The 21,581-nt window shown below is 40.6% G+C and overlaps 1 protein-coding gene across 18 annotated transcripts in view; it reads right to left on the bottom strand.

Moving 5' to 3' along the window:
• LOC105468948 (teneurin transmembrane protein 4) overlaps window positions 1-21,581 on the bottom strand; it is a 3,228,145-nt gene that overhangs the window by 1,466,643 nt on the left and 1,739,921 nt on the right. For all 18 annotated transcript variants that reach the window (XM_071075888.1, XM_071075902.1, XM_071075903.1 and 15 more), the window contains one exon: window positions 585-659. The gene's annotated coding sequence lies outside the window, so the exon portion shown is untranslated. The remainder of the gene's footprint in view (window positions 1-584; window positions 660-21,581) is intronic.

Here is a 21,581-nt window from a genome sequence, read left to right on the forward strand (position 1 = left end):
TCTGAGTCTTTCCAATAACATCATTTGCTATCTTTTTATTAATTTGGTCATTGGCAGGTGCACGTGGGAGGCCAAATAACAGCCAGTCTCAAAGGCTCAAGAGAAAATTGGAGAAAGAAAGTTGTAAAATGAGAAAATTTTATCCATTAACTTACTTTTTCTGTCAAAGAAGCATTTTTATATTATTTGATTTTTTACAAAGGAATGTTTCAGAAAAAGTGGAGAAATAGCCTTAGATTAAGGAAGTCCCTCACAAAGAACAAAACCAATCCACTTAAACCAAAGCAATCAGTGTGCTTAATGCTGGTCATCTCTACCAACTTTGACAAAGCCTACTGTCAGAGATCTGTTGAGAATGCTGCTTTCAAACCCTTCAAACAGGATTTTTCTCAAGACAAAAGACAAAAGGACACTAATTTCTCAGTCATTGCTCTTCCACTCCCACTTTACACATAGACATGTTTCTGCAAACCACAACACTTGAGCATAGAAAAAAAGTATAAGAAAATTGTATTGTGTGTGTGCATGTGTGCATGCATGCATATATACATATATATATACACATATATATTTTTTCTTTTTACCTTAATTAGACATGCCCATCAATGTCCAAGAACAATGTTACTCAAGCTGTCTTGGGAGCAGCAATACTGTTTATCCTGAAAATAAGAAAACACAGAAAAATATATAAATTCCAAGATTGCCTGCTTTTAAATCTGGTGATTCACAGTCTACAGAAGGGAAGAAGGGTATCGAAAAATGAATGAGGGCTCTTCACAATAGTTTACCTGAAAACCAAGAAAACCAGTAATAGACATTTTTTTCTGATCTTTGTTTTAAAGATTTCTAAGAATATAGACTGGTGCTTTCAGAATTAGACTTATATCCAAAGCACTCCTCCTGGTCAGGGGCTGTATCATGGAAGAAACAGAAAAGAGGCTCTTGGGTCAAAAATGCCTTGGCTAAATTATTTAGTTGCTCAGAGTTTAATTTTCCTCAGTAGTAAAATGAGACCACTAATACTCCATAGCCCTTTGACAAGAATTAAGTAGAAGAAGATATACAAAGCTTCCCACAGAATGTCCCACACATAGTAGGCACTACGTACATTTCAGTGTTGGTTCCTTTCCAGTACCCACTCCCACAAGCCCTTTCCTTCTTTCGTTATTACTTCCAATACCTATCACAGTGTTAGCACCATGGTGTTTCAGAAAACATAAAATATCACAATGACTTCAAAACAACTATTTTAAAAATGGAAAAAAGAAATGATAACCATATTCACATTTAATAAGAACACCACCTAAATTTATTGAATATTTCCTATGTGCTACACCAAGTACTAATACTTGCCTACGTACTAATAATTTTATACCAGTCATTTCTTTTCTTCCTTTTTTTTTTTTTTTTTTTGAGATGAAGTCTCGATCTGTTACCCAGGCTGGAGTACAATTGCATGATCTTGGCTCATTGCAACCTGTGCCTCCTGGGTTCAAGGGATTCTCCTCTCTCAGCCTCCTGAGTAGCTGGGATTATAGGCGTGCGCCACCACACCCGGCTAATTTTTTTGTATCTTTGTAGAGACGGGGTTTCTCCATGTTGGCCAGGCTGGTCTCGAACTCCAGACCTCAAGTGATCCACCCACCTCAGCCTCCCAAAATGCTGGGATTATAGGAGTGAGCCACCACGCCTGGCCACCAGTCATTTTTTAGTCCTCACAACCACCATACAGAGAAGGTGATATTAGAAAACTGAAGGTGGAGAAGTTAGGTTCCTTTGTTCAGATCACATAGCTCCTGGGAGGTGGAGCTGGGATTTGTGTCTCTGCAGCCTCACCTCCTGTCCTGTTCTCTTTAGCACCCATCCTGCTGGCCTCACCATACTCCAAGCCACGGGACCAGCATGGGCTCCAGATGATGCCACACACTCCATTAGATTTTCCTTCCTTTTTTTCTCTTTTCCTTCCTTCCCTCCTTCCTTTTTTCCCCCTTCCTTTTCTTCAACCTTTATTTTAAATTTGAATTCACCATTTTACTTATTTTCTTTTTGTTTTGCTTTGCTAGACTATTGGTCATTTCAGTATAACTGGGTTCTTCTTTTGAGTGAAGATTTTTTCTAGCTGTGTCGTCTTAGATGACTCACTGAATTCCTTTGAACCTTGTTTTTTTTCTCTCTCTGTAAAATGAATGCATTAGACAAGATGATGTTCAAAGGCCCTTCCCAGTTTATTGGTCCTATGACTGGCTACTTTGGAAGCAGTTTTAGATCATGCTGGTATTGAGATCTTTATGGATGTGTGAGAGTTATGGATTCTAACAGCAATTTTGCTTGCTTTAGCTAAGTCTAAAATTTCAAATTTCTGTGAGGAGACATTTATATTTACATACATTCTTTAAAGAGCTTACTAATGGGGAAACTGAAGTTCAAAGACATTGAGTAATTCACCCAAGGTCACTCAGAAGTGGCAGAGCCAAAATTCATATCATACAAGTTTCTGTATCTTCGAAGTCCATATTATTCACGGTATCTGAAGCCTACCAGAAAGTACTCTACAGAAAGTTAGCTGACCAGAATTACTCTTGTTTCTGAAATCTGACTCAAAATTTAGGGTGATAATAGTAACTATCATGTGTTATAAGCTCATTATGTGCCAGTCAATATCAGAGCCTTACATATATCTCATTTAGTCCTCCTACCAAATCAAATGTCAGGTACTATAATCACCCTCTTTTGATACATGAAGAAACTGAGGCACTAGGACTAATATTACTTGCCCAAGTCATAGAACTAATAAGTAAAAGTTCTAGGAGTTGAACTAGGAACAACCAAAATTTAGCAAAGTTCATGGTTTATTATCTTCACTGGCATATGGCAGTCATGATGTGATTTACAGTTAATAAGCTACAGTTGTGAGTACTGGAAGAAAAAGTCGGAGAAGGTTAGTGTATGTGAGCGTGAACCGCAAGACAGCCTTGTCACTTAATAATTCACAGACTCCAATAAAGAAGAAGGAGAAGGATATTTTTTAAAAGATTGTTCAGCGATTGTTGAGAACCTGCCTCCTGATCTGTTTCCCCATTAAAATTGCCAGCTTTTGTCATTCAGTCTGACAATGAGAAAATCAATGACAAAATGAATTTCAAGGGACAGTGTTTGTCAGTGAGGTTTGCAACGTTCTTCACACATTAGGGAGTCCGGCTGATGTGCTGTCCCATTTTGGGCAGAGGGAACCTGAGCTCCAGGGAGAAAGCAGGTAAAGCAAACAGCAAATGAAGAAAAGCAGCTCTGTTTATTTAGTTGGGTCTAGATTCACTGAGAAAAATGACTTCCAGATGCATTCCAAACACGGTAACATGATTGGGATGGAGAAGGCAGTCAAGTCTATTTGGCTTCTGCAGGGGATTTGTTTGTATATTCTAATTGCATCATCGTTTAGCTTTATTTCAGCTGGAACCTGGCTGCCAAATGAGCGTATTGATTACCTGTCACGGATGCATATTTCTCAATTAAAAGCCATCAAAGCTTGTAAAATCTCAACCATGTCAAGACCAATGAGTGGATTTTAGTACTGCTGTTAGTAGTCACATTAGCCCCCTTCTACTGAACAGTAGCTACAAGCTTGGCACCTTACATATGCTGGCTCATTTAAATGTCACAACCCCCTTCAAAGTAGATGTCATTATTTTCCATCTTTCTAATGAGGAAGCAGAGGCTCAGAAAGATTAAAAACTTTGTCCAAGGCCACAGAACTAGTAAGCAGTGGAAGAAGGATATGAACCTATGTATGTCATATTCCCATTCCACAGGGCTTTCTGACACACACAGGCAGCACAGAGTGCATTTTAAGTACTGCCATTGATATACTGCTTGCCTTGAACAGTCAGCTCTGTCATTTACTAGCTCTGTGATGTTGAACAATTTTCTTAACATCTCCGTGTCTCAGTGTCCTCATCTGTAGAATCAAGAAAATAACACTTCGTGGAGTTGTTAGGACTAAATGAGCTACTATATGTATAGCATGTAGGCTAGTGCCTGAAATAAGGAGTAACCATTATTTTTACATCCTCTGGATACTGTGAAAGACAAACTGTAAATTTTGACCTTCAAAACTTGCTGTAGGCACTTTGTACTTCCAAAGACTTTGCAACAATTCAATTTTCCTCACAGCAGCTCAGTGTTTCAGGTCAGACCACTGTCACTCTCAGACTGAGACGTGAGGAGCAACTGTGCTGAAATATTTCCAATGCACTCAATTTCTGATTCTCCTGATTACGTCTGAATAAACACATAATGATATTATTTATTTTGTATTCTGCATACCTTGAAATCTTAGGTCTACTCCTCGCAACAGCCCCACAATTAGGTGCTATTGCCTCCATTTCACAAAGAAAGATGATGTGGACCATAAAATCAAGATGATCTTCCCAAGTACATATAGCTGGTAAATAGCAAGGCTTAGATTTGAACCCAAATAGGACTGTGTTTCAAATGTGTGTGCTTGCATTCAAATTGTGACACTTAAACCATTAATTTCTCCTTGTCTCCCTGGTGAACTCTTCCTCATCTGTTCAGATTAACCCAGACATCTGTGACATTCCTTGATGTTTATCTATTGCACACGTATTTTATGGAGCCCTATCTTCCAGATACTTGAGGTGTTGTATGAACAGTGATGAACACAAGACATGAAATCTGCTTTCATGAAGCTTACAGCTTAAAGATGGTAATATACAAGTACACACTTGAAGGACCTTGAGAAGAAAAAAATGAGGGTGACAGGGTGGCGAAAATTGAGGGCAACAGACCAGTGGATGGTATAGGTGCTCTCTGAGGAAATGGCATTCAAGCTAAGATGAAGGATGAGAAGATGGCAATACGTGAGAATGAGGGAGGGGTTCCCGGCAGCAACAGGAGCATGTGCCCAGAGCTGGAAACACAACAGGAGCATGGGAACCAGAAGAAAGGGGACCAGAAGAAAGCTTGTATAGCTGGAGAAGAATAAGAAAGAGGAGGTGAAGTTGGGGTGGGGCTCAGTGAAAGCAGTTGGAGAAATGGTCTGGGGCAAGAATATTCATGATCTAGTGGACCACAGTGAGACATTTGGGTTCTGAGTCCTACAGAGCCTCGTGTAGCCCTTGTTGGTAGTCATTATAACATTGCATTGTCATCCTATGCTTAGCTGTGTTTCTCCCTCCAGACCATAAGCTTCCTACGTGCCTAGGATAGTGTTCAAGACAAAGTGGGCATTCAGCAAATTAGACAAATTAATGGAAACATTAACACTTATAGAACACTGTGATTCTATAAGACACTTATTGAAAGATAAACATAAAAAGGCTAGAGTAAAAAATGAAACTAGTATTTTTGTTCCCGGATGAGAAAAAAAATCCTGGCTAAGAATAAATTATACACATATATTTACATTTATGTAAAAGTTGATAGGTATTATACATTAATAGTGATAACCAACATTAGTAGCTTGGCACTAGGCTCCCTGCTTTATATGGATTTCATTTAATTTTCATGACAATAAACATGAAGCAGTTACTGCTAATCTCCATTTAGCAGGAAAAACCCCAAAAAACAAAATTGAGACAGAGTTAAAATAAACTACATAGGGAGACAAAGATAATACTTACAGTGCTGCAATTCAAATCTAGGCATTTTATTCAAAGTTCATATATGTAACAAGTTTGCAACTTTAAATTATCTCTCAAGATAGCTTATCCTTGAATTTTTTAATTTAAAAAATGGAAACACAATATGTAAAAATAATAGTTACTGAAGTGAAATGAGTAGCAGTAAGCATTGAAAAAGAAAAATTAAATTTTTAACAACAGTAACTGGGTAACAGAAAGATAAAGTTTGATGGAATTTTAATAATGATTAAAAAAGAAAAAGGAAAGCACTCAATGCATTAGGATGGTGTTTTGCAGAGGTATTTGTTTCAATTGTTTTGTTTTCATCACGTTGCTGGTATATGAAACAAAAATTAGTAGAAAAAAAGAAGTGATGGGAGATTTTGTGTCCGGAATTGGTGGGTTCTTGGTCTCGCTGACTTCAAGAAGGAAGCTGCGGACCCTTGCAGTGAGTGTTACACTTCTTAAAGATGGCGTCCAGAGTTTGTTCCTTCAGACGTTCAGATGTGTCCAGACTTTTTTCCTTCTGGTGGGTTCCCAGTCTCCCTGGCTTGATCAGTGAAGCTGCAGACCTTCACAGTGAGTGTTACAGCTCATAAAGGCAACACAGACCCAAAGAGTGAAGAGCAGCAAGATTTATTGCCAAGAGCAAAAATACAAAGCTTCTACAAAACAGAAGAGGACAGGAGCAGTTTGCCTCTGCAGCTCCTGTGGCCTGCTTTTATTCCCTTATCTAACATCCTGCTGATTGGTCCATTTTACAGAGAGCTGACTGGTCCATTTTACAGAGAGCTGATTGGTCTGTTTTGACAGGGTACTGAATGGTGCATTTACAATACTTTAGCTAGACGGAAAGTTCTGCAAGTCTCCACTAGATTAGCTAGACACAGAGCGCTGATTGGTGCATTTACAAACCTTTAGCTAGACATAAAAGTTCTCCAAGTCCCTACCCAACTCAGGAGTCCAGCTGGCTTTGCCTAGTGGATCCCCTGGTGAGGCTACCAGCAGAGCTGCCCACCAGTCCCCAGCCACACCTCTCCCCTCCTCAGCTCTTGGGCGGTCCATGGGACCGGGCGCTGCTGAGCAGAGGGTAGCGCCCGGCAGGGAGGCTCCGACCAAGGCTCGGACTGCAGGGGAGCCCACTGAGGGGCAGGGGACCTCGGGCATGGCGGGGGACCTCGGGCATGGCGGGGGACGTCGGGGCATGGCGGGCTGCAGGTCCCGAACCCTACCCTGCGTGGAGGCGGCTGAGGCCCAGTGAGAATTCCAGCATGGCGCAGGCGGGTCGGCAATGCTGGGGGACCTGGCGTACCCTCCGCAGCTGCTGGCCCGGGTGCTAAGCCCATTGCTGCCCAGGGCAGGGGTGCCCGCCGGCTGCTCCCAGTGCAGGGTCCACGCGGAGCCGGCGCCCACTGGGAACTCACGCTGGCCCGCCAGCGCGGCACACAGCCCCAGTTGCCGTCCAGGCCCCTCCCTCCACACCTCCTGGCAAGCAGAGGGGGCTGGCTCCTGCTTCAGCCAGCCCAGAGAGGGGCTCCCACAGTGCAGCGGCAGGCTGAAGGGCTCCTCAAGCACGGCCAGAGTGGACACCGAGGCCGAGGAGGCGCTGAGAGTAAGCGAAGACTGCTAGCACGTTGTCACCTCTCAGTTTAATTTTTCTAAGAGAAACAGACGAACAAGATGGATAAACAAGCCAATATCTGTATTCTTCACTTTTTCTATTACTATTCCCAGGTGACTATGTCTAGGTCTTCTTCCACCCCCTGCTGTGTGAATAACTCCTATTCATTCTTCAACACCCAGATAAAATTCCTCTCAGTCTTGGAAGCCCTACCTGGCCTCCCAGACTTCCACCACAACACATCCATTTCCTTTGTACAGTTTATAAAATGTCATAGTACAATCTAATTATGCTGCTAATTCTCTCTTAATGCAGTGAGGGAAGGGAACAGAAATATGTAATTATTCAAATATGTAAATACTGATTTAGACACTTTGATTGAATCACGCTAAGTTTTCATAACAGCCGTGTTGCATATACACTTTTATCTCCATTCTACAGATGGGAAAACAGGCTCAAAAAAGGCAATTTGCTCATGTTAGTGGGAACTGATTAAGTATGCTGTGTTTGTTTGTTTGTTTGTTTTGAGAGGGAGTGGCACTCTGTAGCCCAAGCTGGAGTGCAGTGGTGCTATCTCAACTCACTGCAAACCCCATTTCCTGGGCTCAAGTGATTCTCGCTCCTCAGCCTCCTGAGTAGCTGGGACTACAGGCCCACGCCACCACGCCCAGCTAATTTTTTGTATTTTAGTAGAAACGGGGTTTTGCCATGTTGCCCAGGGTGGTCTCCAACTCCTGAGTTTAGGTGATCCACCTGCCTCAGCCTCTCAAAGTGCTGGGATTACAGGTGTGAACCATCACAGCCTGGCCTGATTTAGTATTCTTGAGCAAGATAGGTCAAATCATGAAAAACACAGAGTAATGGAGATTTGGGGAAGATAAAAAATATAATAGGAAATAATGATAAGCCACATTTAGAATGAGAGTCCAAGGTGAGTCTTCTGCTCTCATAGCCCTAGGTTACTCTGTAAGGCTTTTCAACCTGTGGGTTAAGAGTATCACTGCTGGAGCCATCCTGCCTGGGTACAAATCCCAGCTCTAATCTTACCTACCTATGTGACCTTGAATACATTACAAAACCCTTCTGAGACTCAGTTTCCTCATCTGTAAAACAGAGATGATAATGATAGCATTCATCTCATAGAAATATTATGAGGATGAGAAAAGATAATATATGTGATGAGTTTAAACTGTCCTTAGCACTTAGAAGACTTAAAACTGTGAGTTGTTATTATTCAATGCACTCAAATAAAAAAGTTACATGTTAAATAATAAGCATCACCTTGTAGAACACAGACAAACTTAGGCCTGATCAGAGTAGGGTGAGCAGAAAAGAGGAAGACTTGCCATGCTATTGAAGGGGTCCCTATATACATCTTGTACCCTGGAGAAGAAAATACTCAGGAGTGACAGGACAGGTATAGTTACATAGCAATTATTCTCTAAAAGGCCGAGCTCTCAAGCATGTTGAGTTCTCATCAGCATCATCTGTTTATCCTCATAGCAAATGCCACTAGGAGGGAGAGCCTCCATTCACATTTTTAATTTATGTTGTTCATTTTACACCCAAGGGGGGAAAAAGATGAGAAACTGATAGGACCTGACCATGATTACAAAGAGTACAAGACATGGGATTTAAACCCAGCTTTATCTTATGCCAAAATGTGTGTCCACAGCCACATGCTGTGCTGTCTCCACAGGTCCACTTCTTCTTTATGAGAGTTTGGCAGCTGCTACATTATCCTGACTATGACTAATGCCCTCCAACAGCTAAAAGCAGGGGAAGAGAAAGTCCATTTATTCTGTGCTGTTCCAGAGGGCAGAATGAACATAGTATATAAGAAAGAAACTTTGGTTAAACCTCAGAAAAGATCTTTAGCTATAATGAAGCACCTATGGGCCCAGGACCCTGGGTTTCAAGCAAAAAACTGGGCAACTGTTTGGGCAGGCACTGAGCTGCAGGGTTTGTTTGTTTGTTTGTTTGTTTGTTTTCATACTCTAGCAGTGCCTGGAACTCCAATGAGATAGGAGAACCATTCACTACCCTGGAAAGGGGGCTGAAACCAGAGAGCCAAGCAGTCTCACTCAGCAGGTCCCACTCCCATGGAGCCCAACAAGTCAAGAACTATTGGCTTGAAATTCTCACTGCCAGCACAGCAGTCTGGAGTCAGTCTGGGATGATTGAGCTTGGAAGGGGGTGGGGTGACTGCCATTACTGTGGCTTTAGTAGGCAGTTTTCCCCTGACAGTGCTAAGGAGACTGGGAGGTTTGGACTTTGCAGTGCAGCAAAGCAGCTGTGGCTAGATTTCTTCTTTAGATTCCTCCACTGGGCAGAGTATCTCTGCAGGAAATCCAGCAGCTCCAGTCAGGGACTTACAGACAAAACTCACATCTCCCTGGGACAGAGCACCTGGTTCAGGGGAGGGGCAGCTGGGGTCCCAGCTTCAGCAGACTTAATCTTTCGTGGCCGCTGGCTCTGAAGAGAGTGGCTGATCCTGACAAGGGGGATTCTCCCAGCACACCACACCAGCTCTGCTAAGGGACAGACTGCCTCCTTAAGTGGGTCTCTGACCCCCATGCCTCCTGACTGGGAAAGACCTCCCAACAGGGGTTGACAGACACCTCATAGAGGAGAGCTCTGGTTGCCATCAGGCCAGTGACCCTCTGGGACAAAGCTTCCAGAGGAAGGAACAGCAGCAATCTTTGCTATTCTGCAGCCTCCACTGGTGATACCCAGGCAAACAGGGTCTGGAGTGAATCTCCAGCAAACTGTAACAGACCATCAGAAGAGGGACTGACGATCAGAGGAAAAACTAACAAACAGAAAGCAACAACAACAACAACAAAAAGGCACCCCACCGCACCAACAAAAACCCAATCCAAAGGTCATTAGCCTCAAAGATCAAAGGTAGATAAATCCAAAAAGATGAGCAAAAACCAGCACAAAAAAGACTGAAAATTCCAAAAGCCAGAATGCCTCTTCTTCTCCAAATGATAGCAACACCTCTCCAACAAGGGCACAAACCTGGACAGAGAATGAGAGGGATAAATTGACAGAAGTATGCTTCAGAAGGTGGGTAATAACAAACTCCTCTCAGCTAAAGGAGCATGTTCTAACCCAATGCAAAGAAGCTAAGAGTCTGGATAAAATGTTAGAGGAACTGCTAACTAGAATGACCAATTTAGAGAGGAACATAAATTATCTGATGGAGCTGAAAGACTTCATGCAGCATACACAAATATCAATAGCCACATTGATCAAGCAGAGGTAAGGCTATCAGAGTCTGAAGACCACCTTGCTGAAATAAGGCATGCAGACAAGATTAGAGAAAAAATAATGAAAAGGAATGAACAAAGCCTCCAAGAAATATGGGACTATGTGAAAAGACTGGACCTATGATTGATTGGAGTACCTGAAAGTGACAGGGAGAATGAAATCAAGTTGGAAAACACACTTCAGGATATTATCCAGAAGAACATCCCCAACCTAGTAAAACAGGCCAACATTCAAATTCAGGAAATACAGAGAGCATCACTAAGATACTTCACGAGAAGATCAACCCCAAGACACATAATCATCAGATTACTCAAATTTGAAATGAAGGAAAAAATCTTAAGGGCAGCCAGAGAGAAAGGTCAGGACACCTACCAACGGAAGCCCATCAGACTAACAGGAGATCTCTCAGCAGGGACCCTACAAGCCAGAAGAGAGTTGGGGTCAATATTCAACCTTCTTAAAGCAAATAATTTTCCACCCAGAATTTCATATCCAACCAAACTAAGCTTCATAAGCAAAGGAGAAATAAGATCCTTTACAGATGAGCAAATGTTAAGGGATTTTGTCACCACCAGGCCTGCCTTGCAAGAGCTCTTAAAGGAAGCACTAAATATAGAAAGGAAAAACTGGTACTAGTCACTGCAAAAACACACCAAAATATAAAGACCAATGACACTGTGAAGAAATTGCATCAACTAGTGTGCAAAATAACCAGCTAATATCATAATGACAGAATCAAATTCACATATAACAATATTAGCTTCAAATGTAAATGGGCTAAAAGCCCCAATTAAAAGACACAGAATGGCAAATTGGATAAAGAGTCAAGACCCATCAGTGTGCTGTATTCAGGAGACCCAACTCACATGCAAAGACACATATAGGCTCAAAATAAAGGGAAGGAGGAATATTTACCAAGCTAATGGAAAGGAAAAAAAAATAGGGGTTGCAATCCTAGTCTCTGATAAAACAGACTTTAAACCAACAAAGATCAAAAAAGACAAAGAAGGGCATTACACAATGGTAAAGGGATCAATGCAACAAGAAGAGCTAACTATACTAAATATATATGCACCCAATACAGGAGCACCTAGATTCATAAAGCAAGTTCTTAGAGACCGAGAAACCGACTGAGACTCCCACATAATAATAGTGGGAGACTTTAAAACCCCACTGTCAATATTAGACAGGTCAACGAGACAGAAAATTAACAAGGATATTCAAGATTTGAACTCGGCTCTAGATCAAGGGGACCTAATAGACATCTACAGAACCCTGCACCACAGATCAACAGAATATACATTCTTCTCAGCACCACATCACACTTATTATAAAATTGACCACATATTTGGAAGTAAAACACTCCTCAGCAAATGTAAAAAAACTGAAATCATAACAGTCTCTCAGACCACAGTGCAATCAAATTTGAACTCAGGATTAAGAAACTCACTCAAAAATCACACAACTACATGGAAATTGATCAACCTGCTCCTGAATGACTACTGGGAAAATAACGAAATTAAGGCAGAAATAAATAAGTTCTTTGAAACCAATAAGAACAAAGAGACATTGTACCAGAATCTCTGGGACACAGCTAAAGTGGTGTTAAGAGGGAAATTTATAGCACTAAATGCCCATATCAGAAAGCTGGAAAGACCTCAAATCAACACCCTAACATCACAAAAGAACTAGGGAAGCAAGAGCAAACAAATTCAAAAGCTAGTGGAAGACAAGAAGTAACTAAGATCAGACAAGAACTGAAGGAGATAGAGGCACGAAATTCCCTTCAAAAATTCAATGAATCCAGGAGCTGTTGTTTTGAAAAAATTAACAAAATACAGAGATAGACCACTAGCTCGAGTAATAAAGAGTAAAAGACAGAAGAATCAAATAGACACAATAAAAATGAGAAAGGGGATATCACCAATGGCCCCACAGAAATACAAGCTACTATCAGAGAATATTATAAACACCTCTATGCAAAGACACTAGAAAATCTAGAAGAAATGCATAAATCCCTGGATACATACACCCTCCCAAGACTAAACCAAGAAGAAGTCGAATCTCTGAATAAATCAATGAAAAGTACTGAAATTTAGGCAGTAATCAATAGCCTACCAACCAAAACAAAACAAAACAAAAATCGTAGGACCAGATGGATTCACAGCCGAATTCTACCAGAGGTACAAACAGGAGCTGGTACCCTCTGAGTCATTCCAAATAATCAAGAAAGAGGGACTCCTCCCTAACTGATTTCATGTGGCCAGCATCATTCTGATACCAAAACCTGACAGAGACAAAACAAAATAGAAAACTTAGGGTCCATACCCCTTGATGTAAAAATCCTCTATAATAAGAACAAAGCTGGAGGCATCACGCTACCTGACTTCAAACTATACTACAAGGCTACAGTAACCAAAACAGCATGGTACTGGTACCAAAACAGAGATATAGACCAATGGAACAGAACAGAGTCCTCAGAAATAATACCACACATCTACAGCCATCTGATCTTTGACAAAACTGAGAGAAACAAGAAATGGGGAAATGATTCCCTATTTAATAAATGGTGCTGGGAAAATTGGCTAGCCATAAGTAGAAAGCTGAAACTGGATCCTTTCCTCACTCCTTATACGAAAATTAATTCAAGATTGATTAGAGACTTAAATGTTAGACCTAATACCATAAAAATCCTAGAAGAAAACCTAGGTAGTACCATTCAGGACATAGGCATGGGCAAAGACTTCATGTCTAAAACACCAAAAGCAATGGCAGCAAAAGCCAAAATTGACAAATGAGATCTAATTAAACTAAAGAGATTCTGCACAGCAAAAGAAACTACCATCAGAGTGAACAGGCAACCTACAGAATGGGAGAAAATTTTTGCAATCTACTCATCTGACAAAGCGCTAATATCCAGAACCTACAAAGAACTCAAACAAATTTACAAGAAAAAAACAAACAACCCAATCAAAAAGTGGGCAAAGGATATGAACAGACATTTCTCAAAAGAAGACATTCATACAGCCAACAGACACATGAAAAAATGCTCATCATCACTGGCCATCAGAGAAATGCAAATCAAAACCACAATGAGATACCATCTCACACCAGTTAGAATGGCGATCATTCAAAAGTCAGGAAACAACAGGTGCTGGAGAGGATGTGGAGAAATAGGAACACTTTTACACTGTTGGTGGGATTGTAAACTAGTTCAACCATTATGGAAAACAGTATGGCGATTCCTCAAGGATCTAGAACTAGATGTACCATATGACCCAGCCATCCCATTACTGGGGATATACCCAAGGATTATAAGTCATGCTGCTATAAAGACACATGCACATATATGTTTATTGCGGCACTATTCACTATAGCAAAGACTTGGAATCAACCCAAATCTCCATCAGTGACAGACTGGATTAAGAAAATGTGGCACATATACACCATGGAATACTATGCAGCCATAAAAAAGGATGAGTTTGTGTCCTTTGTAGGGACATGGATGCAGCTGGAAACCATCATTTTTAGCAAACTATCACAAGAACAGAAAACCAAACACCACATGTTCTCACTCATAGGTGGGAACTGAACAATGAGATCACTTGGACTCAGGAAGGGGAACATCACACACCGGGGCCTATCATGGGGAGGGGAGGGGGGGAGGGATTGCATTGGGAGTTATACCTGATGTAAATGATGAGTTGATGGGTGCTGATGAGCTGATGGGTGCAGCACACCAACATGGCACAAGTATACATATGTAACAAACCTGCACGTTATGCACATGTACCCTAGAACTTAAAGTATAATAATAATAATAAATTAATTTTTAATTAATTTAAAAAATCCTCTATAAAATACCAGCAAACTGAATCCAGCAGCACATCATAAAGCTTATCCACCACAATCAAGTCATCTTCATCATTGGGATGCAAGGTTGGTTCAACACACACAAATCAATAAACTTAATCTATCACATAAATAGAACCAATGATAAAAAACACAGGATTATCTCAATAGATGCAGAAAAGGTCTTTGAAAAAATTCAACAGCTCTTCATGCAAAAAACTGTCAATATGAGGATGCGCCCAAGATGGCCGAATAGGAACAGCTCCAGCCTCCAGCTGCCAGCGTGAGTGACATAGAAGATGGGTGATTCTGCATTTTCAACTGATGTACTGGGTTCATCTCACTGGGGCATGTTGGACAGTTGGCGCTGGTCTGTGGGTGCAGCCCGACCAGTGAGAGCTGAAGCAGGGCTCTGAAGTAGACCCCTGAGTAGCCTAACTGGGAGACATCCCCCACTATTTGTAGACTGACACCTCACACCTCACATGGCTGGGTACACCCCTGAGATGAAGCTTACGGAGCAAGAGTCAGACAGCAACACTCGCTGTTCAGCAATATTCTATCTTCTGCAGCCTCCATGGCTGATACCCAGGCAAACAGGGTCTGGAATGGATCACAAGCAAACTTCAACAGACCTACAGCTGAGGGTCCTGACTGTTAGAAGGAAAGCTAACAAACAGAAAGGACACCCATACCAAGACCCTATCAGTACATTACCATCCTCAAAGACCAAAGGCAGATAAAACCACAAAGATGGGGATAAAGCAGGGCAGAAAAGCTGGAAATTCAAAAAATCAGAGTGCATCGCCCCCTCCAAAGGAATGCAGCTTATCGCCAGCAATGGAACAAAGCTGGATGGGGAATAACTTTGACGAATTGAGAGAAGAAGGCTTCAGTTGATCAAACTTCTCAGAGCTAAAGAAGGAACTACTTAACCAGCGCTAAGAAACTAAAAACCTTGAAAAAAGAATGGATGAATGGATAACTAGAATAATCAATGCAGAGAAGACCTTAAAAGAACTGATAGAGATGAAAATCATAATACGAGAACTACGTGACAAATGCACAAGCTTCAGTAATCAACTTGATCAACTGGAAGAAAGAGTATCAGCAATTGAAGATCAAATGAATGAAATGAAGCAAAAACAGAAGTGTAGAGAAAAAGAAGTAAAAAGAAATGAACAAAGCCTCCAAGAAATATGGGATTATGTGAAAAGACCAAATCTACGTCTGTTTGGTGTGCCTGAAAGTGATGGGGACAATGTAACCAAGTTGGAAAACACTCAGCAGGTTATCATCCAGGAGAACTTCTCCAACCTAGTAAGGCAGGCCAACATTCAATTTCAGAAAATACAGAGAATGCCACAAAGATACTCCCCTAGAAAAGAAACTCCAAGACACATAATTGTCAGATTCACCAAAGTGGAAATGAAGGAAAAAATATTAAGGGCAGCCAGAGAGAAAGGTCGGGTTACCCACAAAGGGAAGCCCATCAGACTAACAGCAGATCTATCGGCAGAAACTCTACAAGCCAGAAGAGAGTGGGGGCCAATATTCAGTATTCTTAAAGAAAAGAATTATCAACCCAGGATTTCATATGCAGCCAAACTAAGTTTCATAAGTGAAGGAGAAATAAAATCCTTTAGAGACAAGCAAATGCTTAGAGATTTTGCCACCACCAGGCCTGCCCTACAAGAGATCCTGAAGAAAGCACTAAACATGGAAAGGAAAAACAGGTACCAGCCATTGCAAAAACATGTCAAAATGTAAAGTCCATCGATGCTAGGAAGAAACTGCATCAACTAGCGAGCAAAATAACCAGCTAATATCATAATGACAGGATCAAGTTCAACCATAACAGTATTAACCTTAAATGTAAATAGACTAAATGGTCCAATTAAAAGACAAAGACTGGCAAATTGGATAAAGAGTCAAGACTCATCAGTTTGCTGTCTTCAGGAGACCCATCTCACGTGAGAGACACACATAGGCTCAAAATAAAGGGATGGAGGAAGATTTACCAAGCAAATGGAGAACAAAATAAAAGCAGGGGTTGCAATCCTAGTCTCTGATAAAACAGACTTTAAACCATTAAAGATCAAAAGAGATAAAGAAGGTCATTACATAATGGTAAAGGGATCAATTCATCAGGAAGAGGTAACTATCCTAAATATATATACACCCAATACAGCAGCAACCAGATTCATAAAGCAAGTCCTTAGAGACTTACAAAGAGACTTAGACTCCCATACAATATTAATGGGAGACTTCAGCACCCCACTATCAACATTAGAGAGATCAATGAGACAGAAAGTTAACAAGGATATCCAGGAATTGAACTCACCAAGCAGACCTAATAGACATCTACAGAACTCTCCACCCCAAATCAACAGAATATACATTCTTCTCAGCACCACATCACACTTATTCCAAAATTGACCACATAGTTGGAAGTAAAGCACTCCTCAGCAAATGTAAAAGAACAGAAATTATAACAAACTGTCTCTCAGACCACAATGTAATCAAACTAGAACTCAGGACTAAGAAACTCAATCAAAACCACTCAACTACATGGAAAGTGAACAACCTGCTCCTGAATGACTACTGAGTACATAATGAAATGAAGGCAGAAATAAAGATGTTCTTTGAAACCAATGAGAACAAAGATACAGCATACCAGAATCTCTGGGACACATTTAAAGCAGTGTGTAGAGGGAAATTTATAGCACTAAATGGTTGCAAGAGAAAGCAGGAAAGATCTAAAATTGACACTCTAACGTCACAATTAAAAGAACTAGAGAAGCAAGATCAAACACATTCGAAAGCTAGCAGAAGGCAAGAAATAACTAAGATCAGAGTAGAACTGAAGGAGATAGAGACATACAAAATGTTCCAAATAATCAGTGAATCCAGGAGCTGGTTTTTTGAAAAGATCAACAAAATGGATAGACTGCTAGCAAGACTAATAAAGAAGAAAAGAGAGAAGAATCAAATAGATGCAATAAAAATTATAAAGGGGATATCACCACTGACCCCACAGAAATACAAACTACCATCAGAGAATACTATAAACACCTCTACGCAAATAAACTAGAAAACCTAGAAGAAATGGATAATTTCCTGGACACTTACACTCTCCCAAGACTAAACCAAGAAGAAGTTGAATCCCTGAATAGACCAATAGCAGGCTCTGAAATTGAGGCAATAATTAATAGCCTACCAACCAAAACAAGTCCAGGACCAGATGGATTCACAGGCGAATTCTACCAGAGGTACAAGGAGGAGTTGGTACCATTCCTTCTGAAACCATTCCAACCAGTAGAAAAAGAGGGAATCCTCCCTATCTCATTTTATGAGGCCAACATCATCCTATACCAAAGCCTGGTAGAAATACAACAAAAAAAGAGAATTTTAGACAAATATCCCTGATGAACATCGATGCAAAAATCCTCAATAAAATAGTGGCAAACCGAATCCAGCAGCACATCAAAAAGCTTATCCACCATGATCAAGTGGGCTTCATCCCTGGGATGCAAGGCTGGTTCAACATACGCAAATCAATAAACACAATCCAGCATATAAACAGAACCAAAGACAAAAACCACATGATTATCTCAGTAGATGCAGAAAAGGCCTTTGACAAAATTCAATAGCCCTTCATTCTAAAGACTCTAAATAAATTAGGTATTGATGGAATGTATCTCAAAATAATAAGAGCTATTTATGACAAACCCACAGCCAATATCATACTGAATGGGCAAAAACTAGAAGCATTCCCTTTGAAAACTGGCACAAGACAGGGATGCCCTCTCTCACCACTCCTATTCAACATAGTGTTGGAAGTTCTGGCTAGGGCAATCAGGCAAGAGAAAGAAATCAAGGGTATTCAGTTAGGAAAAGAAGAAGTCAAATTGTCCCTGTTTGCAGATGACATGATTGTATATTTAGAAAACCCTATTGTCTCAGCCCAAAATCTCCTTAAGCTGATAAGCAATTTCAGCAATGTCTCAGGATACAAAATCAATGTGCAAAAATCACAAGCATTCTTCTACACCAGTGACAGATAAACAGAGAGCCAAATCATGAATGAACTCCCATTCACAATAGCTTCAAAATACCTAGGAATCCAACTTACAAGGGATGTAAAGGACCTCTTCAAGGAGAACTACAAACCACTGCTCAGTGAAATAAAAGAGGACACAAACAAATGGAAGAACATACCATGCTCATGGATAGGAAGAATCAATATCATGAAAATGGCCAAACTGCCCAAGGTAATTTATAGATTCAATGCCATACCCATTAAGCTACCAATGACTTTCTTCACAGAATTGGAAAAAACTGCTTTAAAGTTCATATGGAATCCAAAAAGAGCCTGCATTGCCAAGACAATCCTAAGTCAAAAGAGCAAAGCTGGAGGCACCATGCTACCTGACTTCAAACTATACTACAAGGCTACAGTAACCAAAACAGCATGGTGCTGGTACCAAAACAGAGATATAGACCAGTGGAACAGAACAGAGTCCTCAGAAATTATACCACACATCTACAGCCTTCTGATCTTTGACAAACCTGAGAAAAACAAGAAATTGGGAAAGGATTCCCTATTTAATTAATGGTGCTGGGAAAATTGGCTAGCCATAAGTAGAAAGCTGAAACTGGATCCTTTCCTCACTCCTTATACGAAAATTAATTCAAGATGGATTAGAGACTTAAATGTTAGACCTAAAACCATAAAAACCCTAGAAGAAAACCTAGGTAATACCATTCAGAACATAGGCATGGGCAAGGACTTCATGTCTAAAACACCAAAAGCAATGGCAACAAAAGCCAAAATTGACAAATGGGATCTCATTAAACTAAAGAGATTCTGCACAGCAAAAGAAACTACCATCAGAGTGAACAGGCAACCTACAGAATGGGAGAAAATTTTTGCAATCTACTCATCTGACAAAGGGCTAATATCCAGAACCTACAAAGAACTCAAACAAATTTACAAGAAAAAACCAAACAACCCCATCAAAAAGTGAGCGAAGGATATGAACAGACACTTCTCAAAAGAAGACATTCATACAGCCAACAGACACATGAAAAAATGCTCATTATCACTTGCCATCAGAGAAACGCAAATCAAAACCACAATGAGATACCATCTCACACCAGTTAGAATGACAATCATTAAAAAGTCAGGAAACAACAGGTGCTGGAGAGGATGTGGAGAAATAGGAACACTTTTACACTCTTGGTGGGACTGTAAACGGGTTCAACCATTGTGGAAAACAGTATGGTGATTCCTCGTGATTCCTCAAGGATCTAGAACTAGAAATACCATATGACCCAGCCATCCCATTACTGGGGATATACCCAAAGGGTTATAAGTGATGCTGCTATAAAGACGCATGCACACATATGTTTATTGTGGCACTATTCACAATAGCAAAGACTTGGAATCAACCCAAATGTCCATCAGTGACAGACTGGATTAAGAAAATGTAGCACATATACACCATGGAATACTATGTAGCCATAAAAAAGGATGAGTTTGTGTCCTTTGTAGGGACATGGGTGCAGCTGGAAACCATCATTCTCAGCAAACTGTCGCAAGAACAGAAAACCAAACACCGCATGTTCTCACTCATAGGTGGGAACTGAACAATGAGACAACTTGGACCCTGGAAGGGGAACATCACACACCGGGGCCTAACATGGGGAGTAGGGGAGGGGGGAGGGATGGCATTCAGAGCTATACCTGATGTAAATGACGAGTTGATGGGTGCTGACGAGTTGATGGGTGCAGTAGACCAACATGGCACAAGTATACATATGTAACAAACCTGAATGTTGTGCACATGTACCCTAGAACTTAAAAAAATAAAAAAATAAATGGTGCTGGGAAAACTGGCTAGCTATATGCAGAATACTGAAACTGGACCTCTTCATTACACCTTATACAAAAATTAACTCAAGATGGATGAAAGACTTAAATATAAAACCCAAACCCATAAAAAGCATAGAAGGCAACCTAGGTAATACCATTCAGGACATATGCATGGGCAAAGGCTTCATGATAAAACACAAATGTCATGGCAATAAAAGCCAAAATTGACAAATAGGATCTAATCAAACTAAAGAGTTCTGCACAGCAAAATAAACTAGCATCAGAGTGAACAGGCAACCTACAGAATGGGAGAAAAATTTTGCAATCTACCCATCTGACAAAGGTCTAATATCTAGAATCTACAAGGAAGGAACTTAAACAAATTTACAAGAAAAAAACAAACAGCACCATCAAAAAGTGGGTGAAGGATATGAACAGACACTTCTCGAAAGAAGACATTTATGTAGCCAAAATAATGTGAAAAAAAAGCTCATCATCACTGATCATTAGAGAAATGCAAATCAAAGCCACGAGATACCATGTAACGCCAGTCAGAATGGCGATTATTAAAAACTCAGGAAACAATAGATGCCAGCGAAGCTGGGGAGAAATAGGAACACTTTTACATTGTTGGTGGGAGTGTAAATTAGTTCAACCATTATGGGAGACAGTATGGTGATTCCTGAAGGATTTAGAACCAGAAATACCATTTAACCCAGCAATCCCATTACTGGGCATATACCCAAACGATTATAATTCATTCTACTATAAAGACACATGCACATGTATGTTTATTGCAGCACTATTTACAATAGCAAAGACTTGGAACCAACCCAAATGCCCAGCAGTAATAGACTGGATAAAGGAAATGTGGCACATATACACCATGGAATGCTATGCAGCTATAAAAAGAATGAGATCATGTCCTTTGCAGGGACATGGATGGAGCTGAAAGCCATAATTCCCAGCAAACTAACACAGGAGCAGAAAACCAAAACCAAACACTGTATGTTGTTACTCATAAGTGGGAGTTGAACAATGAGAACACATGGACACAGGGAGGGGAACAACACACACCAGGGCCTGTTGGGGGGTGGAGGGAAAGGGTGGGAAATCATTAGGACAAATACCTAATGCATGCGGGGCTTAAAACCTGGATGATGGGTTGATAGATGCAGCAAACCACCATAGCACATGTATACCTATGTAACAAACCTGCACATTCTGCACGTGTATCCCAGAACTTAAAGTAAAGAAAGAAAAAAAAAAGAGAGAGAGCAACAGTAAATTTTAACTCTACTTACCAGCTGGGGAA

This window comes from Macaca nemestrina, chromosome 12, assembly GCF_043159975.1.
Source record: "Macaca nemestrina isolate mMacNem1 chromosome 12, mMacNem.hap1, whole genome shotgun sequence".
In the NCBI taxonomy this organism is placed as follows: Eukaryota; Metazoa; Chordata; class Mammalia; order Primates; family Cercopithecidae; genus Macaca; species Macaca nemestrina.